We start from the raw sequence: 22884 nt of genomic DNA on the forward strand, positions 1-22884 counted from the left end.
ACTCATAACACATTTAGAAAATTTTGTGTTTACATTTTGAGGGTTCTTTATTTTTGGGTTTTTGGGGTTTAGTTTTATCTCCATCTTTTGTACTGTTCGTTCTTTTTCCATTATAGTAAAATTATCTTTGTCCGTGGTTTTTTATCCTCTTTGGAGGGGTTTTTCCACGTTAAATTTGTGTGTTCAATTTCTCAATTTATTCTGCTATTTTTTGTTACTTGTTGCTTAATCGGGTCGATCCCTAACAAAACCAGCCATAGCTTCCACGAATTTCTTCAGAAATGAAATGAATGCTTCGTGTTTCTTGCACCTTCCTGCGAAAGAAGTCCTTAAAGTGATGTTATATGATAGATTGCATAACATTTCTCCAAGGTTGATTTCCTTTCCTGTCTTAGAAAAGATGGATCTAATTAAACTTGACACCTACTCTTCTCTAACTGAACGAAATGATTGTACACGTTTCACACTGAGCAGCTCCAATGTGCAAACTTTTCGAAGTTGCCTCCAACAACTTCCATATGGTGCAAAAGCAATATCTGAAAGATTGTATAATACGATTTCTGCACCAAGGAGAAAGTGACTGTTAGCAAAATTGATATTATGTGTTTTCATCACTTCTTGAGCAGGCTCTGAAGAAGAAACAACAACGTGTGATAATTCACCAAGTTGTAGGTGCATCACGAAACCATGTCTTTCGGCTAATTCAACCAAGCGCTGATGGGGAAGAACAAATATTAAAAGATGCAAGTGCCCTATAATAGGTAGTTTCCATGGTGCAGGAGGTAGAGTTTTGGGTGCTTCCTTTATTTTGGATCTCATCCATAGCTTAAACACCATGAAAATGAACAGAAGGAAGGTGAAGGACAAGGGGAGCAACTTATCCATGGTAAACTTATGCAAGACTTAACTGTTCATGTGTTGTTGAGAAAATTGTAATAGCCCAAATTTGCCCAGGCTTACAACCCAAAAATAAATATCTAAAACCCAAGATACGGGCCTAAAGCCTGACGGCCCAAAACCTTAACTGGTTTCAGTAGAAACTGAAACCCTAACCCTAAGGCGCCGTTCCCCCTGCTACCCATGTGCCTCAGCAGCATGTTCGTCACCCGAGGCCGCCTCCATTTGCACCAAAATAGCAATTCCCCTCCGTTGACCCTTGATACCTGCAAAAAGGACCAAAAGAAGAAGCACAGAAACGTCAACGAAAATAAAAGACAGAAAAAAAAACAAAAACAAAAACACATCAAGAGAAATAGAAAACAATAATATAGACCAACAGTGTAATCGTGGCTATAAAAGCCACGAAGTTAACCATGTATTTTTACACACAAAAAACAGAATACAAAGAGGAATTTCAGTCCAAAGGTTGATTTTTTTAATTTCTGCTTCATTTCTAGTCCATTTTTTTATTATTTTTTATTTACGTGTTGTTATGAAAATAAAATAAAATAAAAAGAATAAAAGGAAAAAGGTAAGGGACTAACCTATATTCGGGTCTCCGAAACTAGGGACGGTCGAGGAAGTCGCCTCCGAGGATGGGCGGCCAGAAACCGAAAGGTTTCTTGAGCTTTTGGGGCCTTTTGGTTAATAGTTTGGGGATTTCAAAAATGAATATGGGTTTAGGGGGGTTTGAAAAGACCGGGTCGGAGGTTTTTTCTTTTTCGGCCACTGCATATGGCGGCGCCGTCGCCGGTGACCAGTGGCCGACTCGGTGGACCCTTTGCCGGACTCTATGACAAAGGGAGAGAGTCTGAGAGAGAATGAAGTTTTTTTCTGAAAAAAGAGGAAGAAATGAGCCTTTTTTGAAAAAATTTCAACTTTTATACTATTATTGAAACGACGCCGTTTCATGCAAAGTCTTTAGGTGCCAAAACGGCGCCGTTTGACGCGACCCGTGGGTGACCCGACCTGTCCGACTAGGATCTGCGTGTTTTAGCCTTAGCAGTCCCTCCGATTTTACAACGCGTTGTAATTTGGCCTTTTTTTGGTTCTTTCCTTTTATTTTAAGTTAGCTGCATAGTTTTATTTTTATTTCATTTTAGTCCATTGTAGCGCTGCGTTTTGGGGACTTGGTTTATTTCCTGTTTTGGTACCCCTCCTTTTGCGCATGTCACAATTTAATCCTTTACGTTTCTTTATTTCGAATTCGCCCCATATTTTCTTTTTATTTCAGTTTAGTCTGTGTTATTTTAGCAATTTTACTATTCAGTTAATTATCTCAATGTTATTATCATTATCATATTATACCAATATTATTATTATTATTATTATTATTTATTCATTTATAATTTTTAAATTTTAAATTTTAAATTTTGTTATATATATATATATACATGCGTTTTTTATAGTATATATGCATATACATATTTTTATACATTGTCTACATATACATATATACCTATACATTTTTATATATTTTATAACTCATATGCATATCTATATATCTATGTACATATTTTATTTTCATACATATATATATACATACTTTTATATACCTTCTATAATTTTTATAAACATGCATGTACATGTACATATTTTAATGTACATACGTATATATGTATGTATATGCTTACTTATATATTTATATACATATATTTTATATAATAATTTTGAAATATATACATACATATATTTTCATATTTCCATAATTTTATGTATATACATATATATATATATATATATATATATATATATATATATATATATCTTTTATATTTTATAGTTCTATTCATTTTCTTTGTTTATTTTTTATTTACATTTTCATTATTACTTTGAAAGAATGTTTTGATTTTTTTGCTTATATGTACTTGTTATTTTGTATGTCATTGATTTCCCCTTTTTTATCCAATTTATTTTCATTGCTATTACTCGTATGCTACACCATCGTATTCATTAACATTTTGTTACACCTACTAATATCCTTTAAAAAATTTCAAAATAAGGCAATGTTTTGCGTTTGGAAATTCGAGAAAACGTGCCCAAATGTGCTGGGTTTCTATTTTTCTCGTTCGACCAAATAGCCAAATATCCTTTTAAAAATTTCAAAATAAGGCAATGTTTTGCGTTTGGAAATTCGAGAAAACGTGCCCTAATGTGCTGGGTTTCGATTTTTCTCGTTCGACCAAATAGCCAAATATCCTTTCAAAAATTTCAAAATAAGGCAATGTTTTGCGTTTGGAAATTCGAGAAAACGTGCCCAAATGTGCTGGGTTTCGATTTTTCTCGTTCGACCAAATAGTCAAATATCCTTTTAAAAATTTCAAAATAAGGCAATGTTTTGCGTTTGGAAATTCGAGAAAAGGTGCCCTAATGTGCTGGGTTTCAATTTTTCTCGTTCGACCAAATAGCCAAATATCCTTTCAAAAATTTCAAAATAAGGCAATGTTTTGCGTTTGGAAATTCGAGAAAACGTGCCCTAATGTGCTGGGTTTCGAGTTTTCTCGTTCGACAAAATAGCCAAATATCCTTTTAAAAATTTCAAAATAAGGCAATGTTTTGCGTTTGGAAATTTAAGAAAACGTGCCCTAATATGCTGGGTTTCAATTTTTCTCGTTCAATCAAATAGCCAAATATCCTTTCAAAAATTTCAAAATAAGGCAATGTTTTGCGTTTGGAATTTTGAGAAAACGTGCCCAAATGTGCTGGGTTTCGATTTTTCTCGTTCGACCAAATAGCCAAATATCCTTTCAAAAATTTCAAAATAAGGCAATGTTTTGCATTTGGAAATTCGAGAAAATGTGCCCTAATGTGCTGGGTTTCGATTTTTCTCGTTCGACCAAATAGCCAAATATCCTTTCAAAAATTTCAAAATAAGGCAATGTTTTGCATTTGGAAATTCGAGAAAACGTGCCCTTATGTGCTGGGTTTCGATTTTTCTCATTTGACCAAATAGCCAAATATCCTTTTAAAAATTTCAAAATAAGGCAATGTTTTGCGTTTGGAAATTCGAGAAAACGTGCCCTAATGTGCTGGGTTTCGGTTTCTCGTTCGACCAAATAGCCAAATATCCTTCTAAATTTTAATCCATGTCATTCAAGTTTTTAAGGATCGTACTTTAAATCTCTTTAAATTTTTCAATTTTCGACATTAAGACATTAATTAGTCAACTAGGTACCAATTTTTGGGGCGTTACGAGAGTGCTAATCCTTCCTCGTACGTAACCGACTCCCGAACCTATTTTTCTGAATTTCGTGGATGAAAATCTTTGTTTTAATAAAACCAAATAATTTGTTAAAAACAACCATTTTTTGAGGTGACCCGATCACACCTCATTAAAAAAGATTGGTGGCGACTCCCGTATTTATTTTCTTTTTCAAAATCCAAGTCGACCCTGTTTTATCAAAGAAATGGTGTCAACAAAAATTTCATTTCTTCTTAATTTATGCAGGTTTCTGATATTGAAATATGCTTTCCTGACAAAGCTGAGCCCTAAAAATATTATCGTTTGCACCAGAGCATGACAAAATTGAAATATTGCAATTTCATATTGACAAAGAACAATGCCGGGGCTAAGCCGGGGCCTAAAATGGGAAATGATCATTTAGTTTTAGAAAACGACCCAAATGAACACTAGAATCTGATCTTGGAGATAATACAATTTACTTTTAATGAGATTGGAAATATATCACGAAGAAACAACCATAGAAGGTAATACTCAACAAAATGACATATATGGTTTTAAATCAATTAATAATAATACAAAATATATACTATATTAAAATAAGAAAAATAGATCATATTATGAGTATGAAATTTGAATACATAAACACATTAGGTAAAAATAATAAATATGCTACAATTATTTATAATTGTGTTATACTATCAATTTTGAATTAGTATTAAATTAACTCGTGACAACAAATAACATCATCAAATATTCTTTAAATTTATTTAATAATAAAAATAGGTGGAGTAATGAATTTGTATCTTTAACACTATAGAACACATGTTCGATCCTTGGATTTGTAATAATATAAAAGTATGAAAATAAAAATTATAATTTAAAAGTCAGTATTTCTATAATTTTATAATTGTGTTGGTGCCCTATTAAGAGTGATAATGACTTATTAAAATGACCCGATTAAAGATGACACTGATTTAATTAAGTGTTAAAATATAAGTATTTTAGGAAAGAATACATAAAAATTGGAATGCATAAAATATATTATAAAAAAGTATAAAGTTTTGGTTGAAAAAAATAAATTTTGTTGAGCGGTAAAATCAAAATTTTATTAATATAAAAGGCATTGATTTAAATCCCCGATATGCAAATTTTGGGTGTCTCCATTTTGGATCTCAGCTTAAACACCATGAAAATGAAGACGAGGAAGGTGAAGGACAATGGCAGCAACTTATCCATGGTAAAACTATGCAGGGCTAAAGGGAAAACTGTTCAAGTATGGCTGAAAAACTGTCATTTCTTCCTACTTTATACAGGTTATTCAGATATTGATACCAGCTTGCCCGTCAAAAATGTTGACGACAAACCGAACAACTTGGCAAGGCAAGGAAAGGTGGCAAGATTGGTTCTACATGGTTCTACAAGCTCTAAGCGAATGGATAAGAATGACGGCTAGTTTGAAGTCCGTTAACTATGCTATACATGTAATGTAAGTGTGTGCATGTGAAGTATCAGCCAAGTGTGAGAAAGAAAATATTGGTATTATTGTGTAATAATTGTGTTAGTAATAAAGTTATTTGGATTATATGTTTTCTAGGCTTCCAAATTACATCTATTAAATTTTTAAACTTACAAATAACATTATGATAATGCATATGTATATAAACCATAGTCATCACTACGCAAATGTACAAAATGTTCTGAACTCATTTAATATTATAAGTATAAATATAAATCACATTATATCAAATTTGCATTTCTGTACTTATAAATGCTAGATTAATGAACTTATTCAAATTTAAAACAAGGTTAAAACAACCAAAATCGAATGTAAATATTTTTATATGTATAATCGACATATATTAAACCTATATCGTCATACTTGTGAACTCCAAGTATATATGTCTATATCGATTTAGCATATCTTATATATATAAATACTAAAACTGCATATACTCATAATAAGTAATTAATTATACACATATTATTTATAAAAGTTTTCATTTCATCACCTTATAAAATGCATTTCATACCTCAATTTAAACGTACATACTTTCATATAGAATTCTAATTCACAAATTTAATTCTTCATTAGCATTCAAAACCAAATTCAACTCAAAACAATGCACACTTCCACCTATTAACATGATATATAATTATTAAGCTCAAACCTAGTTCGAATAAACCATACACACATTATTTATTTACCTTACATATTTCTTATAATGCCAAACCAAACCAAAATGTGCATAAATTATCATTCAAACCAAAAACCGACTATAACAAGCCAATTAAGCCACATACGCATGGCTTTAATACATATTTACTCTCAAAAGAAACAATTTCAAACTAGTCTATACATGTCATAGTCTCAAAGAAAAATTTCAGCTTAAAATACCTTAATTATCCGATAGTGTGATAAACTTTACTGACGATCCTGAGCTCGTAACCACCTCAAAATCTATAAGACAAATTAAACAGACACAAACACATACAGTAAGCATTTAAAAGCTTAGTAAGTCAATAGCATAGATAAAAATTTAACTAATAAAAATAAAAGAGTAATTAACTTATTTTTAAAGATAATATATGTCTCTTGGATACACATAGCCTGCTAGGCTTGAACCCTGATTCAGAACACCAACATTAAGCCTGCTAGACATATAGTTCGAAATATTTCACCGGCGTTAAGCCTGCTAGGCACAAAGCCTGAGAGTTTTAGAAACAAAGATGATCTTTCTTAAAGATCTTTATAATTACATAAGTCTTACTCAATATCCGTATATTCATAACATTGAATTATATTCGATTTTTCATAGTAAACATACATCCAAACCACTTAAATATAACTCAAAAACATTTAAGTCAGCTCAAGGGATTTTATAATCTCTATATTCTAACCTCTCTATGAATATAAGAAACATACTTTAATTTCCAACTCAATTACTTGATTAAAGGCATACATATATGTTCGAATCTCCTATAATTATAAAATTCATACATTAATTCCCAACTCAATAACTTGATTATATGCATACATATTTATATTCGAACCTCATACCTTTAAACATATGTAATCCATAAAATAAATTTTAACTCAAGAACTTATATTATAGTTCGAATTAAACATTTATAACTCATAACCTTAAATTCAACCCAAAGAAATTTAACCTTACATTTGATTTATGTGTCTATGTATATTTGTTTCACTATTAATTTCAAATCATTGAAACTTAAAAGCATATTTAGCTTAGATACATATAACTTAAATCATTAATATCAACCCAACTAAATTAAATTCCTATATAGGAAAATTACAAGGTTTCATTCAATTTACACATTTTAAGTTCTAGCTAATCACATTCATGATAAATAAATGTATATAGATTCGATTTAGAAAACATTTACTTGCTAATTAACTTACCTCGGACAATGAAAAATCAAAATCGAACGATCACTCGACGACTTTAACTTTTTCCCGATCTAACTCCGATTTCTTTGGTTCTTGATCTAAATATATTCAAAATGAGCTAGTTTAAATATTATCACATTCAATTTAGTCCAAAAACACATAATTGGGCAAATTACCATTTTGCCCCTGACATTTACACTTTTTGCAATTTAGTCCCTATTGCATAAAACACAAAATACGCAAAATTTGCCCACACTATGCTAGGGCCGAATGTTCATAGACTTCATACAAGTCCACACATTTCTTTTATTTCACATTTTAGTCCCTCAAAAATTTATTTTCATAATTTAGCTCTATTTACTCAATTTCACCGAAAAATCAAAGACAAAACATGTTAATCTAACACCTATCTTTCATATTTCATCAACTAATATCACAAATCACAAATTATCATCAATGGCAAAACACAAAATAATCAACAATTACAAAAATTCAAGCATGGGTCTTGTAGTACACAAAACAACGATCTCAAAAACATAAAAATTATCAAAAACCGAAACCAAAACATACCTTAATCTACAATAGAAATGCCGAAACCTAGGAAGCCATAGATGAGTTCTCCAAGCTTAATATTCGGCCAAGATGAATGTTTTCATGTTTTCTTTACTTATTTTAATTATATGATATAATTTACTAATTTACTAAATTAACCTTATTATAATAAATATATATAACATATATATTAAGGACAATGTTGTCATATGCCACCCACTAACTATTTCTTGGTATAATTGTATCTTTAGACCTCCCACTTAAAAAGACAACAACAAATAGGTGCTTTTAAAATTTAACCTCTAAATTTTTATTTTACGCGATAAAGTCCTTTTTATCGAATTGAGCCTTCAAACGATCAAATTTTCACACTAAATTTTTACACAAATAACTTAACATGCAATAGACATTAAAAATAATATTAAAAGATTTTTCTGACTCAGATTCGTAGTCCCGAAACTACTATGTCTGATTAGGGTCAAAATTGAGCTGTTACAATAGAAGAATTACTTAATATGAAAAATGTTTTTAAGAAATTACTTAAATCAAGGAATAATCACTTAATACATGAAATGTTGGTGAAAACATGAAAAGATTTTAAAAATTAAGTAATTCGTAAATCATAAACGAATCACTTAATACATGAAATGTTACTTAAAATGTGAAAAAGTTTCTAAGAAATTAAATAATTCTTAAATCATGTAAAATTACTTAAAACATTAACGATTATGTAAAACATGAAGTGGTTTCTAAGAAATTAAGTTATTCCTAAATCATGAAAGAATTACTTAATCCATTAAATGTTACTTAAAACATGAAAAGGCTTCCAAGAAATTAATTAATTCATAAAATTAGAAAATATTACTTAATATATAAAATTTTACTTAAAACATGAAATGATTTTAAGAAATTAAGTAATTCGAAATCATGGAAGAATTACTTAATACATGAAACATTACATGAATGAATTAAGTAATTCATAAATCATGGAAGAATTACTTAATATATGAAACAACTTGCATCATGAAATGGTTTCTAAGAAATTAAATAATTTCTAAATTACAAAAGAAAACCTTAATACACGAAATATTACTGGAAACATGAAAGGATATTCTTTATGCTCATTATCTTGCTTGTTACATGGGAAAATTACTTATAATTCATGTATTATGTTCACAAGTCTTAATTCTTTGTAAATTGATAAGACTTGCATACGTGATATGCTGAACTGAGAGCACTTATTCTTGTTTACTGAAGAATGTTTCTTTTAAGTGCATTGAGTGAAAAATCAAGTGTATTACTTTGTTGAAGTCTTAAGTTCTCAGGGAGAAGACTTCGAGGAAGCTTGATAGGCTCAAGGCCTGATATGATACATCGGCACAAAGCCTACTAAGCTCAAGGCCCAAAAATATATACCGGCACGAAGCTTGATAGGCTCAAAGCCTAATACAATACGCCGGCACGAAATCTGCTAGGCTCAAGGCCTGATATGATACCACTAGTACATGACTCGACACATTAGCCTTTCCTCGATTTAGATCCGTTTGATTCGTTTCTTGGTCAAAATAATAATTTTCATCCAATTAAATAATTCAAATAACTTAATATAATTAATAAAACTTATAATCCTTATCAACGAGAAATTTATAGAATTATCCCTAATATTTTACCTTTTATACAATTTAGTCCCTAAACCCAAAATACACAAATTTATCATTTTTAGCTAAAATTCATATTAGCCGATTTTTATAGGATTCCTAAACGGCCTACATTCATGAAAATTTCACATGAAATCCAATGAATTTTACACTTTTAACAAATTAATCCTTAAACATCAAAATCATCAAAAACTACTTAACAAAATACTTATATTTAATTACAAACTTTAATAGTTTATCAAATAAAATAAAAAAAAGCCTCAAAATAATTCATGGAAAATCCCTAAACCTTTAACAATTTTACAAATTGACCCCGGACTAACTAGATTAAGCTAATACGAACTCAAAAATATAAAAATCACTAAAAACGGGGCTCGAAAACATACCATACATAAGATTTTAACTTGGCCGAAAGCTTTGGTTTTTATTTCATGGACGAATCGGCTGCTAATTCCTTTTGGGGAAGATGACATTGTTTTCATCTTTTGTTTAAACTTAATTTATTATTTAATTACCATTTTGTCCTTATGTTATTAACTTATAAAATGACAAAAACATTTCCATAATCGTCTATCAATGTACTTGATATAATTATCTACTAAGCCCTTTAATTTAATATTTCATAGCCATTTGACCCATTTAACATATTAAAGTAAACTTTTGCACCTTTTACAATTTAGTCCTTTTCATTTAATTAACTATTTAAACATTAAAATTTCTTAACCAAATTTTAATATAACCTTAATAACATTCTGTAAATATTTAATAAAATATTTATGGGCTCGGTTTATAGAAACAAAATCACAAAACCTTATTTCCCAAAACCACTTAACTTTAAGGATTTATGGCTTGAACCTAATTATTCATTCAAATAACATAAATTATTAAATAAAAATTTATTGTATTATATTTGGCTCGTAAATATTAAAAATAATATTTATGGACCCACTCGTCGAATTTGTGATCCCAAACCGCTATTTTCAACACCAATGAAAAACGGTCTGTTACAAATATTAAACATATTTTCTCAAGATTTTACTAGGGGTAAAATTGTCATGAATTTACCAGGATAAAATTGGGATGAGAAATTTATTTAATATAAATATATTGAAGTTTATTTTACGAAATATAAAAACAGAATCAAGTTTGATCAAATTTTGGGAAAAGTTCAGGAAGTATTTATAATTGTACTCATTGTGAGAGAGGCCCAAAATCCCTTCATGGAATATGAATGGGCAACAACCCTAGTAGGAATATTAGAGAGGTCCATAATTGTCTATCAATGTACCTGATATAATTATCCACGAAGCCCTTTAATTTAATATTTCATAGCCATTTGACCCCTTTAACATATAAAAGTAAACTTTTGCATCTAAGGGAACAACCTTAGTACGAATACTAGGGGATGTCGTCCACCCTACTCGTACTCTAATTAGGAAGCTTTTCTAGTTGAAATGAACTTCTACAACTCAACAAAGGTCCGACTTTCTCTTCCTATAAATAGATGACACCGGTAGAGTTATTTACACAACGTTGAGAGATTGTTACTCTACTGAAAAATAGAGAGAATTTATTCTCAATTATTAAATATATTTTCTAGAATAGCAATTCTACCGGTTTCTATTGAAGAAGAGAGAATTTTCGTTTTCACCCCAAAAAAGAAAAGAAAACTTTTTCTAGTTCTTTGTTTTGATTCAATTGGTTCCATCCCACACTTAGAGCAGTTCGTGGTACGAGAATAGCAAAAAAGATCGTTTGGTTGAAAGTTAAAAAAAAATCAAGAATCCATTTATCCGGAAACACATGTATGATTTCATTCTAAGGTTTATTGTTATAAATATCATAAACTTGGTCGATTTTCAAAATTTTAATTTTTCGCTATGTAAGAAAACTGTTTTCAAACTAGATTTTTTTCCAACAACTACATCAACTCTTCCTTGAAGACTTTAATCTATTCTTTTACAAAAATGTTGTTGTTGCCTTGGGAATGCTAAGATACTGCCAGAAGGTTAGTATTATTCCTATGAAGGCCATTCAAATTATTATGTCCGCATTCTCCACAGAATGTAGACTAAGCTTCATCTTCCGAATGACCCAGGTTTTCTCGCCTAAGACCTCCCAAAAAACTCTTAGCTTAGCAATATGTTGCTTATTCTAGGTGTTCCTTTGATCAATGATGTGTTGCTGCTCTTCCTATTCTTTAAAACAATGCTTCTACTAGGAGAACTATTCTTCCAAACGTCGCAGCTTCGCTTGGGTTTCAAAGTCATGGGTGTACAAACCACTTTTTTTGAAACAAAAATTTAGTTTTGACTTAAAAACAAAAATTGGAGTCGCCACCGATTTTCTATTGAGGTATGATCAGATCACCTTGAAGATGATTTTGGTCTATGAGTTTCAGAAAAAATGAGTTCGGGAGTTAGTTACGTACGATGAAGGGTTAGCACCCTCATAACGCCCAAAATTGGTACCTAGTTGATCATTTAATGTCTTAAGGTTGAATGTCGATAAAAATATTAGAAAGCAATTCCCCTTTTCAAAATTTTTATTGAAATTTATTATTTTGAAAACTATAAAGTTTGGTCATCTTGCTTCAATGAAGAAATCGAAACCCAGTAAGTTAGGGTACAATTCTTTGAAGTTTTGATGATAACACACGAATTTGTTTTTATTAAAAACCTCGTCTCAAGATAACAGATGTCATATCCAGTGAGTTAGGACAAAACATTTCGAATTCCTAAGATATGCTTTGGTTTGAATTTTTTACGCTTTAATTGAAGAAGAAATACTCGATTACTTAAATTCAACGAGGAAAATTGAAGCCCAGTAAGTTAGGGCACAATCTTCTCGAGAATCTTGGATACCAAATATATTGAAAAACTTATGGATAAAAACGATTTCAATATTTTAATAAAACATAACCTTTTAAACGAACGTATTGCAATTGAGTGATAACATACAACGCAAAAGGATAATTCGAAAATAAAATATACATTAATGAGCAATGAATAATCAATAAATAAATACAAACAAACATAGCAACATTAATCTCAATTGGACATTATGTCAATATCAATATCAACATTCAAAAGCTAATAAAAACGAGTCAATTAATGCAAATGCAAACCAAATGTACAAGTTTTGAAATAACTAAAAACAAATGGCATGAAGGAAATGGAAATTGTAAATCAATAAAGTATATGTACAAAAATTTAAAATAAATAATATGCAAGAAATTGAAATAACCAAAAATTGAGTTAAAAAAATACTATGTGAGACAATAATATTTAAACAAATTTTAAAATAAATGTTGCATATGAGGAAAATCAAAATAAGCACTATACAAAATAATATACATATATTAATCTAATAAGTGATACGTATAAAGTGAAATCTCGATATAAATAATGATATATGTAATAATATGTAAAATTTGAAATATACAAAATATAGAAGAATGTATTTTAAAGAATGAAATTATATACATATAAGTAGCTTAAAAAAGAACGTATTTAAAGGGCACTAAAAAATCATAGTTATAAAAATATAAAAATAACAATATTTTCATAGAATAAAAAAATATAGATTATATACATATAATAATATTGTATGAGAATACTATCATATAATTCTTTAAAATGTAAAAATATAAAAGAAAATTTTAAAATAAATACTTTATAAAATAAGACTATTAAAAATACATACCAATTATATTAAGCTTATATAAAATATATACATAAAAATAGTATATGATAGATCTAAATAATGATATGATAAGTTTAAAATTATAGTACATGATAAATTTCAAATTATCATGTATGATAAATTTAAATAATATTAATGATAATTTAAAATAATAGTATATTAAATATTAAAATAATACTAATGATAAATTTAAAACAATGTTAAGCTTAAATATTAAATAATACTAGATTTAAAAAATAAATATGTCGAAAATATGAACTAATTAGATTTAAAATTAAACTAATAAAAATTAAATTAGAATTGAAATGTAATTAAAAAGTGAGAAAATAAAATAAAATACAGTAAAATAATAGGTCAAAGATTGAATTGAAACTAAAACAAAATTAAAACAGCAAAAAATAGAATTTAAAAAAAGGCTAAAGTGCAACGTGCGGATAACATGAGGGATTGAAAGGGAAATATTCCCAATCCCCAAAACGCAACGCTTTAATGTGGATTAAAATGACATACGAATGAAATCTCTGTGCCCTATTAAAAAAATAACAAATGGTTAAATTGAACAGCATAGCGCAAAGGAAAGGACTAACTGTGCAAATTACCTTTTAGGGCGAGAACGTGCGGACCTTATCCTCACCAAACGGCGCCGTTTTTATGCTTTTATTTAAGCTAAATAAATTTTTAAAAAAACCTATTCTGTTTTATTTTTTTCCCAAAAATAAAATAAAGGTTGCTGCTCTGCTAGGGTTTTGCTTTTAACCCTTGAGCGCCGTCGATTGAAGCTTCCAGATCTGTTCCCTTGGCCCTCGCCTAACTTCCGATCTATTAGGAAATAAACAAGTGACTATTAGTAGTTAGCAGTTAGTAGTTAATATTAGTTGTGGTTTGTTACAACAATAGTTAAGTAACGATAGTTTGCATTATATATATGTACTCTGCATGAGAAGTTGATCAGATTGAAAAATACAATTTTGTTTTCTCTTGATTATTCTGTAATCTTAGCATGGTATCAAGAGCCAAGGTTTTCTTGGTGTTCTTATCATAAAAAAAGAAGAAAGCTATGTTCTGTCCATCTCTAATGGCCACTGATGCGGCAGTTGATACACCACGTCACTCATCCAACACCAGGGAGGCTGAACACTCGCAAGGTAATGGTATTCTTGGTACACCAGCAGTTCATTACTTCTCTAAGCATGATACCATAAAACTCACTTCGCACAACTTCCTCCTATAGAAGCATCAACTTCTGTTGATTCTTGAAGGCTATGGGCTTGAAGGGTTCATGTAAGGTACCACTCCCTACCCTCATCAGTTTGTTATTGGTTCTGATGGGTAGCAAGTTGAGAATCAAGATTTTCTTGTTCATCGAAAGCATGACAATTTTCTTGCTTCTTGGTTGTTGTCCATTGTTACGGATGATATTTTAGCTCATCTTACAACTGTTAAAATCAGCTTTGATCTATGGATTGCTATTGAAAAAAGGTTTAGTGCGAAATCAACCATAAAAATCTCAAGCATGCGTTATGCTTTATACTCCCTCAAGAAAGTGAATCTGTTTGTTAAAAAGTATGTGTCGAAATTTGACTGCTGCTGGTAGTTTTATCTCTGAATAGGAACAAGTGAGTGTTATCTTGGCTGGACTCTCAGTGGAATTCGAATCTATTCGGGTGTTTGCATCTGCAACTCCTTATCACTTGACTTGTAGACTAAATCACATTTGATTGTGAATCACGCCAATTAGAGTCGTTAACAGAAACTCCATGTCAAGCGAACTTAGCAACTCATCAGCAAGACAACGACGATGGTTTGAAATGGTCAGCTGAGTCTACTCGGTATTCTTAAGACTCCAAGCCAGGTTATAGAGCATAGGGTCGAGGTTGGTCTCGTGGAACTGGAAGGGGCTGGTCTCGTACCAGGCCACAATGTCAGTTGTGTGGGAAGCTAGGCCACATGGTACAGACCTGTTATCATAGGTTTGATGAAACCTTTTTTGGTGTTGCAGGGGCCAACTTAGTGCAAGTAAATTATCATCAGTTGCATGGCCTGGTTGTTTGTCTTCAGCTCCAGCTTGTCAAGTGATGTCTCATTGTGGTGGCTCTGTTCCTCAGACTTTCTCTAGTCATCTTCCTCTTAGAAATCTACCATCTTCACAAGCTGACTCTATTTGGTACCCTGATTCTCGAGCAACAAATCATATAACACCTGAGGTGTTCAACCTCACAACTTCTTCATGATATACATGTAAAAATTGTGTCACCATGGGCAATGGTGATTCAGTGTCTATTGCTCATGTAGGCTCGTCCACTCTCTCAGTTGGGGTTTGACTTCTACGCCTTCAGAATGTCTTGCATGTTCCTGCAGTATGCAAGAACTTGATGTCTGTGGGTCAGTTTGCCAAAGATAATAATGTTTATTTTGAGTTTCTCCCGGTTTTGTGTTTTGTGAAGGATATACAGACAGGGAAGACACTACTCGAGGGCCACATGCATGATGGGCTCTACAGGTTTCAGTTCACAAAATCTGTTCCAATGGCTGTTGATGTAACCCCGAAGTCTAGTTACAATTTATTAAACAATGCTCAACTCTCTTCTTCTTCCTTATAGCACAAGAGACTAAGCACCCTTGCACTGGTGTTCTGGCTCGGGTGTTGAAGTCTTGTAATGTTCCTTTCCAAAAGAATCATGTGTAGCAAGTGTGTACAGCTTGCCAGCTAGGCAAAGCTCATAAGCTTCCGTTTACAGCTTCCAAAGCATTGTATTCTTTTCCTTTCAAACTTGTAGTTTCTGATGTATGGGGCAATCGCTTTGTTTACCTTGAATGGCTTTTGATTACTATGCCTCATTTGTTGACATGTATAGCAAATATACTTAGGTTTATTTTCTCAAAACCAAGTCTAAAGTGGCTCAGTGTTTTCTAGATTTTTATCAGATGATTACGCTCAGGTTTGGTTGCTCCATTAAAATGCTCTAAATCGATGGGGGTGAGTATCGTGTTTTGGCTCACCAGTTGTCCCATCTTGGTATACAACACAAGGTCTCTTGCCCCTATACCTTGGAGCAAAATGGTGTTGCTAAAAGGAAACATAGACAACTAGTTGATGTGGGCTTGTCTCTCTTAGCTCATTCTAATATGCCTTTAAAGTTTTGGTTTTATGCCTTTATGCATGCTGTTCATTTGACTAATGACTACCTACTTGGTCTTGTGTCACTCTAGTCCTTATGAAGTACTTTACAAGGTCAAACCTAATTATGACTTCCTAAAAGTGTTTGGATGTGCTTGCTTCCCAAATCTAAGGCCTTTTCAACAACACAAGTTGAATTTTCGGTCCCAACCGTGTATGTTCCTTGGCAAGGTTCCCAACACCGAAGGCTATCGATGTCTTGCGAGGATGGTCGAATTTTCTTATCTCGGCATACCACGTTTGATGAAACAAAGTTTCCTTTCAAAGATGGGTTCCAAAACGAATCTTCACTATAGTCCGAGTGGGATACTCCTCATCGATTTGTTCTTCCTTTGGTTATGATGGTGGTTCTTGTGTCCCTACTACAAACGAATACCTCTTAATCAATCTAGTATGGGAACTTCTTCCGAAAGGTTGCAAACCGACCGTGCCTCTTCTAGTGTCTCGCTAGTCTTTCAACAATGACTCTTGAGCCTATGAAATTTGATCCACCGATCAGACACCATAGCTTAGTCACCGTCAAGACAAATAAATCATCATCCTATGCGCACTGCTCCAAAAGTGGGGTATTCAGACCCAAGGTCTTTGCATCGATCTTAGATGAGATTAAGCCTACAACTATTAATGAAGCCTTTAAAAGTACTACATGGACGATAACAACTAAAGAAGAATACAATGCCTTGATCACTAATCATATATGGGATCTTGTTTCCTTACCGAGGGTCGCTTGACGATTGGTCGCAAATGGCTCTTTTGTATTAAGAGACATGCCGATGGTTCCATTGCCGATATAAAGGTAGACTGGTGGTCATAGGGTACCCACAGAAGCCGGAGTTGACTTTTAGGAAACCTTCATCTGTTGTCAAACCAACCACTATCGAGTGGTTCTTGCGTTGGCGCTTTCCTCAAATGGTCTCTTCTACAAGTCGACATAAACAATGCCTTTTTAAATGTCACAACCACCAGGGTTCGACCAATGTGGCTTAAATGGAGAGCCTCTTGTCTGCAAGTTGAATAAAGCTCTCTATGGCCTTAAACAAGCTCATCGGGCCTGGTTTCAGAAGTTAAGGGAGTTTTTGGTTGTCACCGAGTTTAAGGCTTCCAAGGTTGATAGCTCACTCTTCATTCTTCAGAATGGTACTCAACTATTGTATGTTTTAATCTATGTTGATGACATTATAGTTACAAGCAGTGACTCTCAGGAAATTGATCGGTTTATCACTAAACTCAATGCTCAGTTTACATTGAAAGACCTTGAACAGTTGAGTTACTTCCTTGGCATTGAAGTTAAGTACATATCAGATGGGATATTTCTGTCCCAAACTAAATACTTCCGGGATTTACTTCACAAAGTCTCCATGGACAGGTCGAATGCTCTTCCAACACCAATGATTACAACCAGTCACCTGTCTGCTGATGAAGGGAGTCCTCTCGAGGATGAACATCGATACAGAAGTATAGTGGGTACCTTATAATATGTGGTGATCACCAGGCCTGACATTGCCTATTCAGTAAACAAGGTGTGTCAATTCATGCATAAGCCATTGGATGTCCACTTCAAAGCTGTTAAGAGGATATTGCGGTATCTACAAGGGACGCTGAGCTATGGTTTACAGTTCACTCGAGCTTCTAAGTTTTTATTTGAAGGGTATTTAGATGCTAGTTGGGGGTCTGATGTCGATGATCGCAGGTCCACCTCCGGGTTTTGTGTATTTTTTAGAGGGAATCCAGTTTCTTGGAGCTCCAAGAAATAACAAGTTATCTCCCGTTCTACAGCAGAGGCCGAATACAAGAGTGTTGCACATGTAGTTGTAGAAATGATTTGGATCCAGTCCTTGTTAACTGAGTTGTGTGTTCCAGTTTTGCCCAAGGCTTTGGTCTGGTATGACAGTTCAGCTGCGATAGCAGTCGCAGGAAATTCTATCATGCACTCTAAGTTTAAGCATGTGGAGTTGGATTTTTTTTTTGTCAGAGAAAATGTGGCACCTGGAGTTCTTCAGGTTGGTCATGTTTCAGGTTCTCGCCAAATTACGGAGATACTAACAAAACCTTTATCAGCATCAGTGTTTAACAGATTTCGGGATCAGCTTCGAGTTGTTAACATGAATTAGAAGGGGTTTTGATCAGCAATGAAACAGATAAGTATGGGGAATATTAGGAAGTAAAGAAGTGTCTGTTAGTAGTTAGCAGTTAGTAGTTAGTATCAATTGCAATTTGTTACAACAGTAGTTAAGTAACGATAGTTTGCATTATATATATGTACTCTGCATGAGAAGTCGATCAGATTGAAAAATACAATTTTGTTTTCTCTTGAGTATTCTGTTATCTTAGCACGATCATGACAGAGTAGGCAAAGTCAGGTAAACCTCTCATCTCCCAAATCTCTTTTTATGTATAATGAATGATTCAACAGCGAAAAAAGAAAAAAAAACGCCAAGAAAAAAAGTGAAATCACCTTTAAAAAACTGCTATGCGATTTTTTTATTTCTTTATTTCGAATGCATATCCTCTTTTTTTTTTTACAAATTTCATGGCTTTATATAGCCAAATAAAAATACAAAAATTATATATTATTTCTATTTTCTCTGTTATTCGACTCTTTGTTGTCAATCTGTTATCCCCTTTTTTGCTCTGCGTTTCTTTTGCTGTTTGTTTTGTGGTTGTTACAGATATAGCCTGGAGTGAAGGCCTAGTTCACACGCTGCGAGGCACAAAGACGCTGCGTGAGAGCCTGAGTTCAATTTGGAGCACTGAGGCGATGGATAAAGGCGCGATCTCATTGTTCTCGCTTAGGGTTTCTACTGCTTTTTAGGTGTTGGGCCATTGGGCCATTAGGTTTTTGGTTTATTGGGCTGAATTTTGGTTTTGTATTTGTCTTGGGCCCGGGAAACAATTGGGCATTACAATTGGGTTGGGGCTTGAGGCTTGTTGATGAGAGCCTTGATCCAGATGGAATGGGGGTTATAGTTGTTGAAAGTGGTGTAGTTGTAAGGCAAGTTACAACCTCTTACAAACAACAAGCTATTTGGTCCAAAAACCTAAGGGTGGGAACACCTTGTGGTTGTTGATACTTAGCAGAGCTAGTGGGATGAGGGTAGTCCATGAGTGACATCTATTAGTGTAGTAAGAACAACTGGCTGGAGACATAAGGATCCTTTAAGGCTTTTATAGGTTGTTAAAATGGAGAGAAGAGAACTTGCGTACTACAAAAGGGTTCCTGCAGGGTTAGAAGGAGAAGGAGTTTGGGTAAAGTTCAAATCAATGAGAGTTTTAAGGCGGTGAAATGGGGTGATGAGTGGAGCAAAGAAGTTGGTCTAGTTAGCAAAGTCGTTGGTCCGGTTGGTTTGGTTGGCAAGGGTTTCATTTTAAGATTGTGGAGCTATATTGCCCACGCCACTTTGCCAATCGTTGATACAAGAATAAAACAAGGAGGAGATATGAAAGAGAGTGTGTTAATTATTGTGAAGGTCAGTTCACCTAATTGGGGTGAAGAGTTAGAGGTTATAAAGAGTGAAAATGATAAGAGTGTGAAGGTTGAGGGCTAAATGTGAATTAATGTAATGTAAGTTTGGTACATTTGAGAGTCGATTCTTTCTTCCTTGCTCCTAGAGGTATTTATAGGTGAGGTTCCGTAAGTTTGTGTTAATGTGTTGGACTTGCCATTAAATCATCATTATAGAACGTGTAGGGTGGATGACTTCGATGAGACAAGGATGTTTATAATGGGACAAATCTTGTCATTTATTCTGACTTAGTGGTATGGAGCAATTGAGTCCACATGGTATTTGGTAATTAACAACCTCACATTCCCAATAAAGATTCTGAGACTTGGACAACAGATGGTCTGCACCTATTCGGATGGTTATCCTGAAAGGGAAAACGCGTAGGTGACCTCCTGGTTAGCTTGTGGCAGACTTACTATTTGAGTGCCTTTCTAGCTCACCACGTGTCTTAACTCAAATTGGGGTATAACAGAGGAGTGCAAATGTTAGTGAATAATAGAGTGAGCTAATATGTATGCACAAGACTTGTGTAAAGGGGTTTCTATGATGTCACAAGGTCTTTCACAATGTACTTATCTTTTGGTTTTACCATTATTGAGTATGACTTGGTTTTGAGAGTATGATGGTTTACTGAGTTCGACCACATTCTTTGGGGTTTCAATAAGCTCACCGAAATTTTTTCTAGGTAAAAATAAATATTAGTTGAAAGGGTTGCTCGCAAGTGCAATTTTGTACTTATATGTAAGCAATTTAGCAACATCTTGACTATTCTTTGCAAGCTTTTACCCTATTAATGACTAAAATCTAAACTACAAACGAGTTGGATATTCATTTACTTAAGTTATCTAGTGAGCTTTCATACTTGGTGTTGAAATATCACGTTTTTTTAACTTCGATAAGGGTTTCAACCACTTAAAGATCAAGGCCATCAAATCCATATAAAATATGAGTCTCAAGTTGTAAAGCTCAGACCTTATAGGTATGCGATGGTGCAAAAAAAAAAGAAAAGAAAAGAGATTAGAAGACTTGTGGAAGAAATGAACGAGGCTAGAATCGTTTAGGATAACACTAATATTATGTTTGGTTGGGCTATTATTTCTTGTCCATGTTTAAGTATATGAGTTATGAATAAATTATTTTAATTGGTAATACTTAGTCACTCTCATAACTTATTTTTCAGAAAGAGAATTTTTTTTTTGCTTGTTTTGAAGAGATCTTATTTTTTACAAGAGTTTTTACTTGTATTTCTAATTTCAAGTTTAAATATGTACCAACTATTCTTTATTTTATGCCTAACTATTATAATACATATGTAATAAATAAGTTTTTTTTTCTCATATTATTACAGTAGTAAACAAACGAGACATACATAAATCCTTTGCATCACGTTTGTTCTAGTGAAAATGAAACATGGGTATTGGAGAAAGCGTGTGGACTACTAAGAGCTTAACGAATTAATTAACACTTAGGTGTGTTTGGTTCATTGAGTTTTAGATTATGTCTCGTAATAAGAGTACGAATGGAATGTAAGATTATATTGTTTGGTTCATTTTGTTGAAATGTAAGATTTATATGTTTGGTTGATTAAATATAATATTACGTAAAACAAATTTTATTATATTGGGCTTATTATAACATTTTGACTTTACAAGTTGACTTCCTTTAATATTTATAGTCTCAATTTTTCATAAAACTATAATAACTTAATAAATTTATTTTATTACAACCTTGATTTTATCATATCAATCCAATTAAACAACACTCAACTTTAAAATTACAACAACTAACCGATCTCTTTGCTTGTTTAAAATTACGACAAGTGACAGGTATCTTTACTTCACATTTCATTTTTATCAGAAATTTTTTCCCAATTAATAATCACTCATAAAATAAACATCAATTAGAGACTAAAGTGAATTGAAATTAAATACGATAAGGTAATACTCTTTACCCTTAAAATATGTTAAATACAACCCATAAAAGTAATTATTCTTTATTAAAAAAATAATTATCCTAAAAGGCTTCACTCACCTCTTAATAATAAAACTAAAATTTTTTATTTAGAATCTTTAAAAATATTTAAAAAAACATATACCTAAGGAAGATTTAAAAGCTTGAGTTAATGTACAAACAACAAAAGAGGTCAAAGTTTGGTGGTGGTGGAAAGCTTAAACCTTTACACTTTCTAAAAGAGTTTATGAGAATTAGATACGGAATTTAGATATTCACATAAAATCAATGCAGTTTTCATCTTTGAAGTATAGAGTGGGTCTCCTCTCGTCACTATTCAATCTCCATAGATGGTATATCACTGCCAATAAATTTTAAAAACAAATTATTAGATATAGCCTTTTTCTTAAATTTTTGAAAACCCTAAATCAAAAGGTTTTAATGTTGTTGTTAAAAGATAAATATAAAAAGTTATAATTAATTTTAATTAGATCTAAATATATTTTTAAGTAGTTATTGGAAAGTAATATTTTGTTAATTAATGATATGGCATGTTATGGTATATTGATTGTGTATAGGACTCATACATCGAGAGTGCATCAATTATAATCTCTTAATGTAAATGATAATAAAATTTACTTTTAAGAACATAGTTATTTTTCCGGACGTAAGTTTAAATGTCTTTGAAGTGCAAAAACATATGTCATCAATATAATTATTTTTAAATTAAAAATATTATCAAACAATTTAACTTCAAATTATGATAACATCGCTAAATATTAAGAAATATTACATAAGATATTATT

The 22884-nt window shown here is 32.1% G+C and overlaps 1 long non-coding RNA gene across 1 annotated transcript; it reads right to left on the reverse strand.

Annotated features, from left to right (window-relative positions):
- Nucleotides 1-6346: 6346 nt before the first annotated feature.
- LOC128039278 (uncharacterized) lies at nucleotides 6347-8162 on the reverse strand. Its single transcript, XR_008193795.1, has 3 exons — nucleotides 8103-8162; nucleotides 7545-7630; nucleotides 6347-6581 (listed from the first exon to the last, which is right to left on the reverse strand). It is a non-coding gene; the product is annotated as an uncharacterized LOC128039278 (long non-coding RNA).
- Nucleotides 8163-22884: the final 14722 nt, after the last annotated feature.

Source organism: Gossypium raimondii, chromosome 1 (genome assembly GCF_025698545.1).
Source record: "Gossypium raimondii isolate GPD5lz chromosome 1, ASM2569854v1, whole genome shotgun sequence".
Taxonomy (NCBI): Eukaryota; Viridiplantae; Streptophyta; class Magnoliopsida; order Malvales; family Malvaceae; genus Gossypium; species Gossypium raimondii.